We start from the raw sequence: 18,105 nt of genomic DNA on the forward strand, positions 1-18,105 counted from the left end.
TTGGATTCTAAAATTTTGGAATAATAGTATATTTTGCATTCTAAGTCTTTTGATATGTAATGTGTTAGAAACCTACTAGTCATCAATGAGCCTACTAAAATGTAAATTAATTAGATGAAAATTACTAAGAAAGAGCAGCAGGCACATCACACAAGAAACTGAGTGTAGTCTTTTTTTGTCTCTGGTCTCTGCTGGTAGGCTGATGCACTGCTCAGATCTGGAACAGGCCATACACAAAGTATCTTATTGTGTTGAAACATTTCAGGCACAAGCAAAACCAACCAACCAACCAAAAATATCCCTGAATACTCATAAAAAAACAAAGTATAGTGATTACCTGTTGTCAGAAGAGGGGAGTGATCCAGTATAAGTAGCATTTGCAGGGGTAATCAGAGAAGAAAAATGCAGTAACTGATTTTTTTTTCCCCACGGTTTAGAGTAATGACTATTGTGAGATACATGTATTTACCACAGGGATTTGTGGAAGCGATATTTTATTTTGCCCTGAGACTCCTGCAATACATTAAAAATTATGCCAGAGTAAGTTAATGCAATGATCTGGTGAATGAGTCAAAGATTTTCAGTAAATTTGGCTCCTCGCAGGATTCTACAGTGTTTTTTTGTTGTTGTTTGTTATTGTTTTTTTCTTATTAGTTGCTGTGAATGTTTAAATACATATGCATATGTAATGCAGAAGCAGATGAGTGTGTCCATCCATATGGTTTTCTATAAATTTGTGTTCAAAACTTATGCTTGCAGGCTTACTTTTCCGCTGTTATGGCAAGCCATTGTTTGCTCACTCATGATGGCTTCTTCATGCACATATGCAGTGTTTGCCAGATGTAGACAAATACAAAACTACTAAGAATGATGCATGGTGGTAATATGAATAATAACCATAGCAGTTAAGTTTTTCCAGATCTGAATTAGACTTTTGTAATTGGACAGATAGACACAATGTAGTGCTGATATTTTCCTTTCAGTGATAAGGCATCTGCTTTATAGCTGATTTTCATTCCTGTAACAACAATACTAAGAGTGCTGCAGGTCAGAGTTTATAAATAGTCAGAACTTAACTGTCTAGTTTTACTTGCAATGTCAGTAATATCCCTTAGGAAAGGACAAAGCACTTTGTCACTGACGCAGGAATACTTGCAAGAGGAAAGCATTTAGAAACAGTTTTGCTAGGTATTTAGATGAAGAGATACTCAGCAGCATTTGTAGCTCTTTCTGTCTCTTTCTTACAGCCCTTGTAGTTGATTCAAGGTAATGGAAAAGGTGATAGCACCTCCCAGCCATGGAAAGCAGAGCCATGGAATGTTTTTCTCTTTGTTATTTCTATTTTCTCCAACAGAAAACACTGGTACGCTATGGGATAATGCTGGGAGTGACGGAAAAATGATGATCTAGAATCTCTAGACCCAGAAACACTTCCTGTGTCCTCCAGGTCACGGTCTGAGAGAGCTCAGTTTCTGTTTTTTTTATGACAGATTTTTGGTTCTCCTGTCAGCTCAGGACTGTCCATCCACACAGAGTTCTATGCAGGCTCCTGTGGACATGGCTGCCAGTACTGACTATGACTGACTTTGTCTTTCTTGCTTCACAGAATTTGGAGATTAGGAAGCTATCAGATCTTCATTGGTGGAAATTGCCTTTTGCCTCATGTTAATCTATGGTAGTAAGCACCATGTAAATGAATAGATAGTAAACACTGTGCAGAAAATGTTTGAGTAGATATTGCCAAAATGGTTGCATCCAAACACTTAACCATTGTTGCTTTTTTTCCTTTTTCTTCCTCTTTGATGGCTTATTTCCTGTATAATTTTTCAACTTCCATTACAGAATTATATTGCTTAGCCTACTTTGCTCATACTATCAGAGAACATTAGCATGTTTACATAAGAATAGGTCCCTGCTGGTAATCAGCAAGCTACCATATATTTAAATAAAATGAACCAAACCGCTAGTATTGGAGTGTTTGTTTGCCTATGGGGATTCCTTCTGTTTTCCCTGCTTCTGTCCCACTGCTCAGCATCTTCCTTCTCTGTAAACTTTATTTCCCTCTCTCTCATGCCACTGCAATATATAAGTAACCTCTGAGAACTTCAGATCTCTCTTAGTCAAAAGAAAAATCAAGGTAGACTCCTGAAATGGAAATTCTCATGTGGGGAAAAAAGGTCTGAATTCTGGTTACAGTGTATGTCTTTATGTGCACTGTAGGAAAATCACATTTAATATTTCAGAAATATTGAACACATTCACATGATTTCTGAGATGATGTCTCTTGATGCTGAAATAGAAATGCAGGATTTTTAATTTGCTTCCTCTACAGGTGTTCAATTCAGTACAATAAATATGTTTCATCTTTAATTTGCAGATTAGTACTTTCAAGAAAACAGATCAAGTTAGGCTCATAGAATTTAAAAAAGAAAAACTTTGGGGAGATGGAATTATTAAATGAGATGGCATCTGTGGAGGAGCAAAAGATCTGAAGATGAGATTTGCTTTGGATAAACACCTAATTGCCCAGATGCAACTTTGAATGTTAACAGTAACAGGTAAAAAGCTTGTGAGATCCTGTGCTTAGGAGCAGCACTTCCTAGGTTTCATTTCTAATGATACCAGGAGGGCAACTGTGCACGGAATATGTATCTTCACATTTCAGCTCCTTCAGAGCAGCCTTAATCTTTGAGTTCAGAGGGAGCAACCAGTGCAGAATAGAGAGATATTACTGTCTTTTTAAAACATTACCCTAAGTGACTCTCACATCCTTGGCAAGGACGTCATATGGAATGATTTGCATTGACTACTTCAAAACATTATATGTCTCCAGAGAGCTTCTGAAGGCGTCTTCATCTCTTTTTCCTTCCAGTCTCCTTTGTTTTTGTCTGATTAGTCCTACACCTCCCTTATGTGCCATATGAGCTTGCTGAACTACGTGTACTCTTGCTGCAACTGAGATGCGAAGGAAGGAATTCTTGCTTGGGGATTATTACTGCCCCTTGCTCAGATGTTCCTACCATTTAAATGCAGGCTTTACATCCAGATTTTCTTGTTTATCTGGCAGTTCATTATTTAAGGCCAGCCTGTCAAAATAGGTTAAATATTCTTTGGGAAACATGGTCACATCTTTGAGACACCACAAACATGTTTAATACAAAAAGATTGGCTTGATAAAAGAAACATGATAAACTTGCATCTCCTAAAATACTTTTCTGCTGTTCCATGTAGATTTCTAAAAGCATCAGTATGCAATGACAAATCTCAAGGCAATAAATTCCTGGAAAAGACACAGAGAGAAACCAGCAAAGCAGTGAAAATGATTGCTGATGATTTGTTCTAACTACTTGACCTTGTGACCTCTTCCCTAGATATATGACCAAGATGGGACATTGCAGCACTTTATTGATGGTGGAGAACCCAGTAAGTCAAGCTGGATGAGGTACATCCGATGTGCAAGGCACTGCGGGGAACAGAACTTAACAGTGGTTCAGTACAGGTAAAGCACGTTTCAGTTTACTCAGTGCAACAAAAGAAAAAAGTTCTTAGTGAAAAATCAGACTGTAAGTGTCACCAGTACTCTTACTTTTTTTTTGCAAAGACAACGGTAGGGCTTTTCTGAATGTGTTCTTACAGGGCAATAGTAAGGCTGCAGAGTGTGGTGAAGATGGGTTCAACTTTTGTTGCCAGGAGCTGAGGCCATTGCAGTGCACACATCAGACTGTTGCTCCTGGGTGCCTTGTGCGTGCCAATAGCACGCTGCAGGTGAAAGGGAAGGGGTAAAGGAAAGAGCCCCTGTAGAAATTTGGTTTTCTGGGAGTCAGCCACGATACATGTGTGCACCTAGGGCTGATACTTGGTGTGCACCTGCTGGCCAAGGCTGCTAGCAGTGCTTGGGCCTCCTGTGTCACTGGCTAGAGAAGGTCACTGTGTGGATAATGTACAGGAATTATTTCACATCTTATTTTATGCTCACAAACAGACCCAGAAAACCTAGACAATATGTTGCATAAATACATGATCTCAGCTATAAACAAAACTCTTGCATCAGAATCAGAAGCAACTGCTTGGCCTTGTTAAACATGATAGGAAGCACATCAAAGAGCAGCCTGTGTTTGCCAGCCACACTGAGCAATCCTGATTTTGGCTAGTTATTTTAGAGAGTGGAGTTTCTTTTCCTTAGGAGAAATCTTAAACTTATTTAAAGTATCTTTAAAATTAAAAATAAAACATACAAAAAGCAAGCTAAAATTAAACATATATAAAGATTGATTTTCCCATAGCGTTCCAATTTAACAATTGTAAAATTTTTCAATTGCATTTTCTGCTTTTTTATTCTCTGGCCAGTTGACTAAATAATACTGCAAATAAAAAATAACAATCCTACTTATACATTACAATTATTTTATTATACTCCTAAATATCTGATATTTATAGTTAGAATCCTCTCAGATTTTAAATAAACACAGAAGGTAATGAATAAAGATGGCGATGATGAAAGAATGTTTTTGTAGGTATCTTGTGAACTATTTCTCAGTGTGATGGTGTGTGTGTGCACATATGTATATGTATAAAGATATAAAAATGTGCATATGTATGTATATATAGATGACAAACCTAAATGAAACAAGAACATGAGAAAGTCATTCCACATCTGTCAGTATTAAGTGGATTTTACAACTCTCCTTTCATGATGGAGTTTTTTACTTAGAGTTCCCTCTGTTGATCTGTTTTTGATTACTTCAGATCTTTATAAAATGAACTACAAAAACACAATTTAAAAAACTGGCATCCATCACCAGTGACTACATCCAAGTGTAAGAAAATAGAAAAGTTGGACACTGAAAAACCAGCCTAATTTTTATTGTACATGGACGTCCTCCTCACAGAAAGTCAGCTGGTTTAAATTCATTCTGTTATGATTTGTAATATCTAAATGGAATTTTCTTCAAAGTGCTCTTGATTGATTGACCCTTAGCTGAACGTTTTGTTTTTATTTTGAGGCTGACAATAATGTTTGTTGGCATGTGTTCTGCTTCAACTGCGTTGGGACGCCATGAAGCTATCTTTATGAGTCATCCAACCACAATACTAAATACATGTCAGCAAAGGAAATATTATCTGAAAAGGGAAAAATCTCTTTGATGTACTTCAGCATGCAGAGATTTCTGCGAGTTTTGGAAGCTCTGCACGCTTGTAAGGAACGGTGTACGCTTACACTTTTTTTTCCGGCCTACTCCGTGCCTCACAGACCACCCATTGCTCAAAAACAGTTCTGCTCTTTCAGCAGCAAAGTGTGTCATTTGGTTTTTAGCACATTCATTTGCTGGGCTGCTGTGTTTATGTTAAGGGAAGCCAAACTGAGAGATGAAATGTTACAAGGGTGAAGTACAAAGTAGACTCAATTTTTCTCAAGTTAGGAGATGCTGGTAATTTATAGCGCAGCTCCAATTTTCATTTTTATGTAACACTGGAAAGAATTAATGAAATGTGCGGCGCTGAGCAGAAGGAGAGGGAGAAGAGGAGGAGGAGGGAAGGAGAAGGAGAGACACAAAAGGGAGAGTTTTTGTCAGATATTCATAGAACGGCAAGAAAACCATTCTGCTTAGCTAGCAGTGCCCTCCTGAGACAGGGTGGCAGTAAGCGAGGAAAATAACAAGATAAATGAAATTTTTGCAGCTGCTAGAAAAATATTGAGAATCTGCACTTTTTTATTGATCTTTATGATCCTGTTGCCAAGAGCCACTTTGCGGTGACAAAACATGTTGACAAGTGCATATCTCACTGCCATGAAAAATGTGGTAAAGGATTCTCCTTATGTCTGCAGTGTTATACAAGGAACAAATTGCATTGCTACAGCCAATTCTTTATAGAAAGTCTGAATTTAAGGTCTACCAACCCTAAACACTTTTATCTTGAACTTCAGGCTAACGTTTGTAGCAATTCTTCACTGAGAAAACTAGTTGAGGCCTAACATTTTTTTTTGTGTTTTATAGATGTTTTTCTGCCTTACATAAGCTGTTATAAAAAATGGTCATTTTTTAGTACTTTGACTGTATCATTTTGGTATGTAATCCTTCAGCCAGAGTGGAGTGTTCTTCTTGTATATATCGAATTTCTATCCATCTCACGTGAGGGTGCTTTACTGTTCTATGTGAAGCCTAGAGGAAAAGGCATTACCAACTGATAACATTTTTATTTCATCTTGTGCCTGATTCTAATCTGACACAGCTTTAGTCCGTATGTAAATTTTATAGCAGTAGAATTGTCACTCTGAAGCTATTTATACCAGTACAAGATTAGGATAATGCTCTAGTTTTTTATGCTACAAGCTCCATTTTTTTTCTTTATTTGGCCTAGGAATATCCAGTCTTCCCACAGAGTGAGGCCACAATGTTTATGGTAACACTGATTTATACTCACTGAAGGATCATCTGTGTCTTCCTCCCACTCCATTCAGAGGAAGATTTCTGTGGCTGTATGTTCAGATTTACTCTGTTTTTGGATTTCCCTAAACTGAAGTCTGTTTCATCCAATAATCCAAGATCTCACTTTTTGGTGGTATATACAACTGTAATGAAAGAACATGTCGTACCATATCAAACTTCTTGTTAAAAGAACATTTATTCAGATGAAAAGCATTGCCATTTATTTACTCCCAGAATATGTTAATTTTAGCTTAGATACCAAATGTAAAGCTATTTCTATGGCTTAACTCACAGAATTGTGTGCACCCTGATCACAGTGTTGCATTTCTAAAATCACTTTGAAACAAGGTTGTAAAAAGTAGCTTGTTCACCTATCCTACAGGTGCTGAACAAAGTCTTTCTATTATAATAGAGTCAGTTTTAAAATAATTGGTAAGAAGTTAATTTAGTTATCTGAAGAAATTTTCAAACAATGGGTTTCTACTGTAATACTGCATATCACAAGAGTATTCTGTTCTTAACTTAGGCATTTTTTTTTTTTTTTCTTCTTTTCTTGTTTGTTTAGATCAAATATATTCTACCGGGCTTGTGTAGATATCCCTCGTGGCACAGAGCTGTTGGTGTGGTACAATGACAGCTACACATCTTTCTTTGGAATCCCTCTCCAGTGCATTGCGCAAGATGAAAATTGTAAGTTTGTTCTGTTTTTCTACATGCACAATCCAGAATTCATGCTTCATATCCAATCAATTATATTCCTAGAGTATTTTAAGACATATTAAAACAAAGTGACTATGTTTTTAGTAACGCTGATGTACACAAAATAAAAACCTTGAATCTGGTATACTTAAACTGTTCAGCATCCTGATATAATTATCCAAATTATCCGAGGGGTTTGTGCAGGTATTTGTAGATTTCTCACTGTGACTGCCCCTGATAATTTGATAGTGTGTGAAATTGTTCTTCTTGTAAGTGATTCACCACTACTTTGTTCTTCACTGATTTGTGTGACCCTCTCCATTTGTCATCGGATCTATCACAAGAGACTGCCTAGCCAAAATAATAAAGTGTTGCAGGTTTATCAGCCCTCTATTAGTGATCCTCTTCATTCTGCAACAGTGAGTATGTTGAGAAAAGCTTTGTTTGAGTAATTGTAGATATGAGTTCCTTCTGCTTAAAAGGTAAAGGATCAGTACAAATTGAGTTTAAGTAACCTGAAATGACAGTGAACTTCCACTCCAACTTGGCCATCTCTATTTCTGATCATTCTTCTACCACTTCTGAATACTTAATTTTTATTTCACTAATAATCTTCACACAGTTACGCATATATTTTGTAACACAGACCAATTGCAATCTAGTGCTGGATACCTCTGTCTGTAACGGGATAAAGTGATCCAAGCACACCCTCCAGTTTGGTTGTTTGTGTGTAGAACTTCACTAGAGATTGCATCAAAACCTTCATTCCATTTTCACATCCATATGCATCTAAATAGTGGGAGAAACTAATAATGGTTGCTGGTTGGCTTTGGTCTAAAGTGATTCCACGGCTGCCCATATATAATCAATTATATGCATAATGTATTTTTTCCATCAAGTACTTGCATACTTAAACAGCTATTCTAAAATGAACTCACATCTTCTAGAAACTTAAGTACTGAAACATAGAGCAATAAAACAGTAAGATAGCAGGGATTAAACTGTCAAAAATAAACATCCTGTTTCATATTGAGTTTTCAAATCTGTGGGCTTGAGAGGAGTTTAAAAGAAATTAAATTACTGGCAGTAATGTTTGCTGATAAAACTCATGCTCTGCAGTGTACAATGTGGAAATATTATCTTTTCTTTCATGAGCTAAAGCTTACAAAACTTTTGTTTAAAAAGCAAAGTATTATGGTTAAAATATATAAATATTGTTACTTGCAATTTTGCTGTGAGAGAAGTTTGAGTTTCATCTTCAGACTGACTGACAAGTCTAGATGAAATTCATCTCTGAGCACAGAACCAGAAGTAGCATCTGTATGACTTAAGTGTTGCTTAAACCCTCAGAGAAGACTTCTGCAGAGGTATTTTCACTTTAAGAGCAAAATCTGCCTATATTCTTTAGGTTTTAATATCTTGACCTTATTGTCTCCATGGACTACTATGAATACAATTAAAACAAAAACAAAAAACGAAAAACGAAAAAGGAAATGACCTACTTCTTTTGTGAGGATGCTGAGGGAAAATGAAAGCATACACATCACCTCTTTCACTGAATATTTATAGAGATATGAAAGATGCATTATATCTGCAAACTTGTAACAGACAGCTCTAGAAATCAGGTCCTCAGATACTGTAGGGGAGAATACCATGGGAAGGACCTCAACTTCAGTAAATAAAGCAGCATGTAGTTTTATAATATTAGGATTACTGTTATTGAGAAAAGATAGTAAAACATAACTCTTTGAAGTAACTGGTGTTATATGGGGTATTACTATAAGTTTACATTACATTTTTATTGTATATTAAATAATACTGAATGATTCCAACTCACAAATAAAATTTAAATCTCATATTTGCTCTTAGAAATCTTTTATAATAACCTCCTTAAACAAATCTGCAGTTTCTAATCACCTGTTTAATTAGGTAATTTGTACCTGTGTATATATGTATAAACACTTTGTGAGTGCAACTAAATATGTGAAAACATACATAGATATATTCTCATAAGTATACAACATTTTTAATTTTAAGATGTCCATTAAAATGTCATGTCATAAGCTGAGCCCACAAAGATTAGAAAGTATGAGAATGGGCACAGCTGGCCTGAGCAATGCCTCTTTTTACACTGAGGTACACTCTCCCATTAGATGACTCCATTTTGTCCATAAGACATGTTTCATTCACTGCATGATCTAGATGGTACTCAAGGAATGTGGCAGCTGTTCAGCTTTCTTTTATTTGTTAACCCCTGCATTCCTTATCATGTTATATCCAAATTCAGTGCTAAGTCACTTGTTTGTGAGCGTCGTGTACTGCATTCACAGCTCCAGTATCTGAGCACCTCACAAGCTGTAGTTAATTCCTGTTTTGTAGAGTTGAAATTGTTGCACAAAGATATCTCTACATTTACTTTGCACTGTCTCATGTTAGTCTAGATGCTATTAGTATTAATTAGACAGGTCGTAGTGAAGTCACTGGCTTTATGTTGTACGATAATTTGTGAGACGTAATAATAACATCCTTAGTGGCTGCACACTGAGACAGTAAGGGATCTATTGGTGTAGTAGGTATGCAAACCCTGTTTTATTTCAAGGAATATCAGTGGTTTTTCCCTATGCTTTCAAAATTCATGCTTGTCTGTGATATAGCAATTACATGTGCTGACTGCAACATGTAGAGCACAGAAGTACATCACAATACAGAAGCACTTTCTTTCAGATGACAATCCCTTTTGTGTAATAAATGTTTATCACAGTCAGGCTTCTCTGAGTGCTTTCAGTCCCAGACACTTCTTTGCATGAGCTCTCATTCCAGTGTCACAGAATCAGCATCATCTGTTCAGCTCACTGTCTCATTCAAGCCCCTCCTTTTTCACACTGTTAAAATAAGTGTTAAATTCTGGTGTCAAGAAAATGGATATTGGTATTTTTTGGTGTCTCCCAAGACTGTGTAAGTTTTAAAAAGGCATAAAAAGGATCTTATTTACTTTTCTTGTTTTCTCCCAGTGAATGTCCCTTCGACTGTAATGGAGGCCATGTCCAGACAAGACACCCTACAGCCATTTAATAAAAGTAGCAAACTATCCCCTGCCACTCCACAGCGATCTGTAGTATTTCCACAGACTCCGTGTAGCAGAAATTTTTCTCTCCTGGATAAGTCTGGGTCCATCGAGTCAGGATTTAACCAGATCAGTGTCAAAAACCAACGAGTTCTTGCAAGCCCAACTTCAACAAGCCAACTAAATTCTGAGTTCAGTGACTGGCATCTTTGGAAATGTGGGCAATGCTTTAAGACTTTCACCCAACGGATCCTCTTACAGATGCATGTGTGTACGCAGAACCCTGACAGGTAAAACCAGGCTCTCTTTATTTCTGTATCTACTGATAGCGAGATCCACTGCTTTATTCTTTTATCACGCTGTTATCGTTTCCAAAACTGAACCATTATTAGGAGGAGCTTGTACAACATAATTCACCTGCAGCTCTGTGAAGTAAGCTGATAAAAACCATTGCCTGACTTCACTATTTGTAAAAACATTTGTTGCCTAAGTGTACAGATAAAAGGAAATAGCTAAGGATATAATGTTTTTGGTTTCTTTTCAGAATGGTTTGGTACATCTGTTGGAGGCAGCAAAATAGAAGGAAAATTTATGAATATCATAGAAGGAAAAATGAGGTCAAGATAATTAAAAGTCTCTCTGTCTTCCAAAGATAATCTAACTTGCTGCTCAGTGGCTGTCACAGTCATTTCAGGGTTCACCTATAGTGTGAATGTGTATGAACTTAATTAAGTACTAAGAGGTAATGAATTGGAATTTTTTGCTTAGTACTATTTTTCTTCAGAGCATGCAAACCATAAATTGTGCAAAGCTGTCAAAAGGAAATACCTAGTCTACTAGTGATGTGGAGGAAAACAGATGCCACTTATTCAATAAACTAATATCCACACAGAAGAAAAATGTTGACTAGATACCTCAGAGTCAAAGTTGGTTTGAAAGTTTGTCAATACAGAATTTTATGGCCGTGAACTGAGGATGAAATTTAGCTGAACAAGTGAATTAAAATTTCAGGTACTCTGACCAGTGGCACAGTAAATATAATGGAACCATTATTTATGAATCAAAGCTGGTTTATTTGACAATTTTGATAGCTGGCGGGACAAAAGACAAAAATCAAATTAATTCAATAAATAAGGCTGCCCAAGTTTTGTCTCTTCTTCAGCTGCAAAAGGGTTTGAACAGAACAGATGAATCCCTTGGAAGTTATCCTAAAAACAGCACTTAATTGTGAATTACATTTAAACAAAACACTGTTGAAATAGCTGTGAGTCTCTGTGTGCATGTGCTTGTGTCTGTCTCTTTGTATGCTTGGCTATCTATGTATGTCTGAAACACTGACTTGTCTGAAACTGTGATTATGGAGGTACTGGCACATAACTCCAGTTTTCCAGGATGACACTTCAAGCATGAAAAATTCTATTCCATGCAAATCTTCATAGAATTTGAAGAATTGATAGTATCATGGCTGCAAAAACATTTCAACATTTTCTTATTCCAATGTTTTCTGGATGTCATGCTGGTCTTCATAGAAATATGTGCCACACTGAGGAAGCTGCAGGATACAATGGTCAATTTAGTGCCCCAATGTAGGATATAGGTCCTGAAAGGTCCAGTCTCCCAAGTTTCATAGACTTCTATGTTTCCAGTATTAAAGCACTGTAAGCTCACTACAGAGCACAAAATGCTGCATCAGGTCTAGAAGGGGTTTGTTGTGCAGTTCCCATACATACTGTCTCAGCAATACATTGAGTTATGTGTGAAGACTACATTTCATTCTTTCCTTCACTTGAATCTGTGTCTCCCTTTATAAAGTACCAAGCTCAGGTAATAATACATGAAGAGTCTCTTCTAATAGAGCTCTTTTGCAATCTAAGGGGCAATTAAATCTTCATTTTTCCAGTGAGAACATCTGAAGATAAGTCAGTCTAACAATAAGCGCTCTCATCTTGGAGGTGAGAGGTTTGGTTTTGTTATTCTATTTTCTTTGAATTATTTTGTGACAAATATATATCAGAACAGAGAAGTATAACTCCTCCCCTTTGAGGTGAACTCCATCATTGATAGGTTACTGTCTTTCCATCTTGCCCCTGCAGTGCATATCTAAATTTTCCATGTAATGCAGAACAGATTCACCCAGCAATTGCAGGGCATTGTTTCCTCAGGATACCCTAAAACATACTAGGCAAATAATCTAGATCAGACAGTATGTATTTGCTTCTCTCCCATAGCAGCAGAGGGAGGGAAGGGTGATAGAGGAAAAGAACTCAGCAAATCTGATGAGGTTTAGGATGCAGTGGAGATTAGTTGGTAAGTGAACACTGTGTCAGTAGTGTTGAAAAATATAAATTTACAGGAGGAAGATTTGAATCTTAATACTTAAGGCCACATTCTCAACGTTCATGCTAGCTAATTCCTTGGCTAGTTGTTTTTTTGAATCCTGTTCTTAATAGAAATTTGTATATGGTGTTGAACGGAGAGTTTTGAACCTATCAGAGGATGCAAGACAAACTTTGGATCAATCTGTTGCACAAATACAGTCACTATGATGTTCTGTTTTGTGACAAAGGCATCTCCTCCGTGCTGAAGAAAGGTTTGAACCTCAGTCTTCTCATGGAGCCAATTGTGTAGATTCCTTGTGGAGGCCAATTTTGTAATGTCTTCTTTGTTGAAGTGAAGCACATCTCAACAAAAGTGTTGTAAAAACATTTCGTAGGAGCTCTTCTGTGACTGAAGTGGCACGGATCTGTTTAAGCTCATTGCATTTGCATTACCAGAGTAACAGTTAGTGCAGATCCCAGCTGTCCTAGGGATCTAGTTTCTCATATTCCTTTTCAGGAATCTTCGCAGGCTGAATTTACATCCTGGCTACCTTTATGTTGATAAACAGATGCTGGCAGATCAGCTACACAGTGGCAGGGAAAGAGTTGCCCTTTGTTTCTTAAGTGTACAATATTTCTCTAGATGAAAAATTTCTGAAGTGAAGTTTAAGATTTACTAGAGTCAAGAAAATAGGGTATGATGGGTGGAGGAATACCTGCCTGCCGGCCTGCTGGATGCAACTCTCTGGCTGGTATTTCCTCACCAATATCTGCAGTACTGCTCCTGCTGATAAACAGCTCCCCATTTATTGTCAGCAATTTGTGAGCACACTGCCATTCTGTCTTTGATATAACTGAAGCAGCAAGGGCTGTCTTCTCTAGGAAATGGCCTTAGACTATCTGTTCTGGCTTTGTGTTTGTTTTTCAACAATGCTGATTACCTTCAACATGAGGTACAGGGAAACCTTTGAATTTCAATAGGAGTCTGATTCATGGGCAGAAATTTGAGGACAGCAGGATATCCAAGGTTTGAGAACTATTAAAAAAAATATACCCCCAAACCAACAAAATTTACCAAACTTTAAAGCCATCTGATTCAGAAAACATCTGGATGGGAACAGAGAAGTAGACAGATGTAAGAAGCCCCAGATATATTTCTTTCTGTTAGACAGTGGGGGGGGAAAAAAAAAAAAAAAAGCAGGGTCTCATTTGAGATATAAGTGATGTGATAAATAAATACACATTTTTCAAAAGAGATGAACCCAGAATAGGCAGAGTTTTCAAGATCATCAGTGTTGTTATTTTTAGAATTGTAATTTAGATTAAAATTAACTTCATGTAATGGTTTACTTCTGTCTTCCCACTGAGGTACATTATAGCCCATTAAATGTTTTAGGGTTCTTCTTGGAAGCTAATAGTAAATGGAGGTGGAGGAAATTAGGAAAATGAAAACTTACATCCACCTGAGTTCTGAGGCACTTGGTACTTCTTTTAACTACTGGCCAGGCAGAAGTACTCTGAGCAACTGTTCCATGAAGCAGGAGTCACAAACAGATTTTCTCCTCAGGTTTCTGTTTGTTTATTTATTTGTTACTGTTGTCGCTGTTGCTGTTGTCTATTGCTTTGTTTTTTTCTCCTGCTGCAGAATTTTCCAATGACGCTATCTGGGGGGCTGCAGAAAGGGGTATGGAGAAGCCTCTGAGCAAAGTGAATAATTTTGTGTGTGTGTGTGTGTGTGTATATAAAATATATATTGATCTAAATCACTTTTCTGACAAAGTTTCTTTTAACAGCTTACTTCTTTTTCACTTTGACCACTGCATTCAAGATGCACTGTTGCTGGGTAAGGCAGATGTCTGCAGTTCCCAGGAGCTAACATGTGGCACCGTTTCTCATACGACTTGTACATTTATGCGATGTTTATTGTCAAAGTATTTAATCTTGACAATTTGAGGAAAAACCTTCTCTATCTAATTGTGACTGTGACTGATAAATCGGGGATGTCATTGGGCCCTCTCCATTCTTGTTTATTCAAAAGATCTTTTTATATGTGCATTTTTCGTGTTACACCTCAAAATTAAATTGTGAAGGCTTCGTTTCATTTTGTTTTTAAAACAGGTGCTTGACGTATTAAATTACCAATTTGAAAGTCTTTTTTTCGAAGACCATGGCCCAGACCATTCTGTTTTTATCCTTTTCTTTATAGGTTCCATGTCTTTGACCTTGATGCACGCCCCACGTCCACTAATTAATTTAAACATCTCCTGAAACAGACAAACAAAAAGTAAATGTGATCAAGAGTTGTCTATTTCTGTTTATAGTGTGGCTATGGAATATTGCTCAATTAAAGTAAACATCATGCTGAAGTTAATGCTTGTTCTTGCATAATCTTTTCACAAAGGTTCACAAACTCCCAGTACTTGTAGTTAATAATAACAAAGCGTGCACCGCGCAGCACCTCTCCCTGACAGCTTCAAAAGTCTGACAACACTCACTTGCTCTGACTTTCTGGTTGTGTTAGCTCTTCCGCAAACATCTGCAGAGACAATCCGAGGATCCCCGTTGGGCTCGGCTCCCCACACGTGCTGACGCGGTGCACGAAGTGCTTGGGGCTGTGGCCTTGCTGCGTTAGCAGAACAAGGCAGCAGCAGAGGATGCAGAGCTAGGCCTGCAATTACTGTCAGTAGCTTCTCATGGCCCCACTGGTGCTGGGTATGCTGCAGTCTGCAGTGCTCTCAGACTCCGCTTTGTTCACCTGCCTCTGAGGTCAGCACTTGTTAGAAGAAGATCTCCCTGTGAAATGTCTTTTTACTAGGAAAGCTGTGGCCTAGCTCCTCTGACTGCAGCTGTGCTCTTCACCACTGTTACAGCATGTTACAGAGAAACATGGATTCTGGTTGTGAAAACAGTGCTTGCAGCATTTCAGCACGGCTTGCTTTCACTTCCACTAGAGGTTGTGCTCTCACAGCTTCCCCTCCCACACCATGTAGCCATGTCTGCGGTTCAGCTGCCAATGCCTGGGCTTGGTGTGCCATCACAATGCCCAGACAAGTGCTTTGATTCCTTCTCCTCAGCCCTTAAGAAAGAGAAAAGCAGTTTCAACTGCATGTCAGTCTCTCAGTTTGTGTTTTCTGGGATTTTAAGATGACAGCAATGTGCTAGTTTGTCTCCCTGATGTGACAGCGTTTCAATGATAGAATTATTGTTATTCAGGAGTTCACTATCACAAGAAATTAATCTCTTAAATATTGCACTGGCATTCCAAGTAACCTCTGACAACAGCAAGTCTGGTTATGAAGAGGCCTCTCTGGAAAACAATTCATTGTAAAGGAAAGAATCTGAAAATTTGGTGGAAAGTAATTATAATATTTTTCAAGATCATAATAATTCAGCACAACTCTGATTTATGATTTAGAGTATATGTTTATATTGGCGGGTGCACTGAGGTCTTGGGGCTGGAGAGTGCATTGTTCCAGTAGAGGAGCAATAAAAAGCAATAGTTGGAGGGATATGTTGTTTTTACTAAATCTAATAGGAATAATTTAAATGTACAGTTGTCTGTTAGCAGCTAGTTCAGGTGCAAAAAAGTTTATTTTTCTGTGGTTCCCTCCTAACATGTTACCTACCTTCCACACAAAGCATGATCTTTGGTGGCCTTCAGTGAAACTCATAGAGGAATGTGGATTTTGTACTGGTCCTGTACAAGATGTAATTTCGCCTAGAAAAAATTAAGATCTAAAAGTATATGGCATAAAAAAATACATCGCCAAATGGCAAAATTGTTTGAGGGATTTTCTAAGTTGGGAAGCATGAAATGCCTCTGACTGATTTCATTTTGAAAATGTAACTTGAGAACCCTGGAAAAGCTCAAAATTTAAATCTCTACAAATCTTGAAAACTGTTACATTACAGGTATCCCATCCCAGATTTCACTTTTGTGCGCCATCATGTTGTCAGGAATTGTAAGATTATACTCTCTAGAAAATGCTGATTGATGCTACATGGCAGTAAAGCTACATAACTGATTGATGGTCCATGGGGTCAATGACAAGTGTAATTTTTCTAACATGAGAGGTTGCTTCTAGGTAAGTAGATATTCTTCCTTTAAGCTCAGACAGGAAGACAGAGAACTAGGAAAATATGTAAGTATGTGATTAATGAAAAACATTACAAGTGCTTTTGATGGCTGTCAGCACATCACTTTTAGCAGCACATTTCTGTACAGCAGCTCAGCTGTCCTTAAATGTCCTTAACATTCTTAAAAATACTAGATGAGAAGATTTTGATCAGGCTTGAGTTACATCCATAAGATAGAAAAACAGACAGATGAAAAAATCCAAAACTACATTGCTCCTGGTAATGATAGTTAAATAATTTTATAGAAAAAAAAAAACATTTCTTCTGATTGTCAGCATGTACTGTCAAGCCCTGGTACAGCTGTTTCATCAGAATGATGACTTTCATACCTGCAAATTGCTCTATGCAGCTATCTGCAGGTAGGTAGGTATGCAGCCTTTTGCACATCTATTTTGTTTGAACATTAATTGTCTGGAACATCAGTATACACAAGCTATGCTTGTATTCATTTGCACACCTTGGAGGCAGGAAGGTACAATATGTTCTCAGTAATTCCAGTGGGAATTAGCATTCCTGGTCCGTGACCACAATCCATCTAGAAGCTCATCATTGCAAAAACAGCCTATGACAATCACTGTTTCTGCCACTGTGCCCCTTCTCTTTCTGTCTGCAGCCCTCTGGTGTACAGAGATCACCATCTCAATTCAGTGTCCCAGTGCAGACCAAAGTGATGGCAGAAGACATAACTGTTACATCAAAGACAGCCCTGCTCTGCCCATGTCAATGTACTCACTGAACCGAACATTGCTCATGTTCTGTCCTTCTGCACCAGTTTAAAAAACAACAACAACAACAAAAAGTATTGATTTTTTTTTCTGCCAGGAAAAATTTCTGAGTGAAATGGTTACCAGAGGGGAAAAAAAATAGCTTTTCTACTTATTGAATGCCTTTTTTTGCTGTATTGTTGTATGCAAAATTTATCAAAATTTATCAAAACTTGGCGTATTTCAATCTGTCTATTGCATAAATTACATATGGCATTTCAGAATTGTTGCTGTACTGCAATCCTATATGGGCTTTCCTTTTAAAATGAGCTGTTTAATGTGTCATGTATCAAGCTTGAAAAAATTACTTACTTTAACCACTTGATTCTTAATCAGAATCATATGTGTATAAACTGGAGAAATATATCCCCTAAAAATTAGGATAACTTTTAAAATAGCTGTTCTGCCAAGAAATGGATGAATGGAAAAAGTCACAGTCTAAGTGATACAGCAATAGGTCACCTTTTACACATCTCTTTGTCTTGTACATCAGCCAGTGAAACTGGTTCCGAGTATATAATATGTACTCATATTCCCTATAAACAAGAAGCTTGTTTTGAGACAGTGTAGGAAGTAAAAAGATTATTCTTGGTACCACAATGTTCTATAATAACTGCTTGGGAATTGTGAAATTTATGTACAAGTTATAGTGTGACTTTTCACAGTATGAAATTAATCACATTGACTGGTTAAAA

The 18,105-nt window shown here is 37.4% G+C and overlaps 1 non-coding gene across 1 annotated transcript; it reads left to right on the top strand.

Annotated features, from left to right (window-relative positions):
• The first annotated feature begins 3,360 nt into the window (after nucleotides 1–3,360).
• LOC104915375 lies at nucleotides 3,361–16,907 on the top strand. Its single transcript, XR_004162252.1, has 3 exons — nucleotides 3,361–3,499; nucleotides 6,994–7,118; nucleotides 10,139–16,907. It is a non-coding gene; the product is annotated as an uncharacterized LOC104915375 (transcript).
• Nucleotides 16,908–18,105: the final 1,198 nt, after the last annotated feature.

This window comes from Meleagris gallopavo, chromosome Z (genome assembly GCF_000146605.3).
Source record: "Meleagris gallopavo isolate NT-WF06-2002-E0010 breed Aviagen turkey brand Nicholas breeding stock chromosome Z, Turkey_5.1, whole genome shotgun sequence".
NCBI lineage: Eukaryota > Metazoa > Chordata > Aves > Galliformes > Phasianidae > Meleagris > Meleagris gallopavo.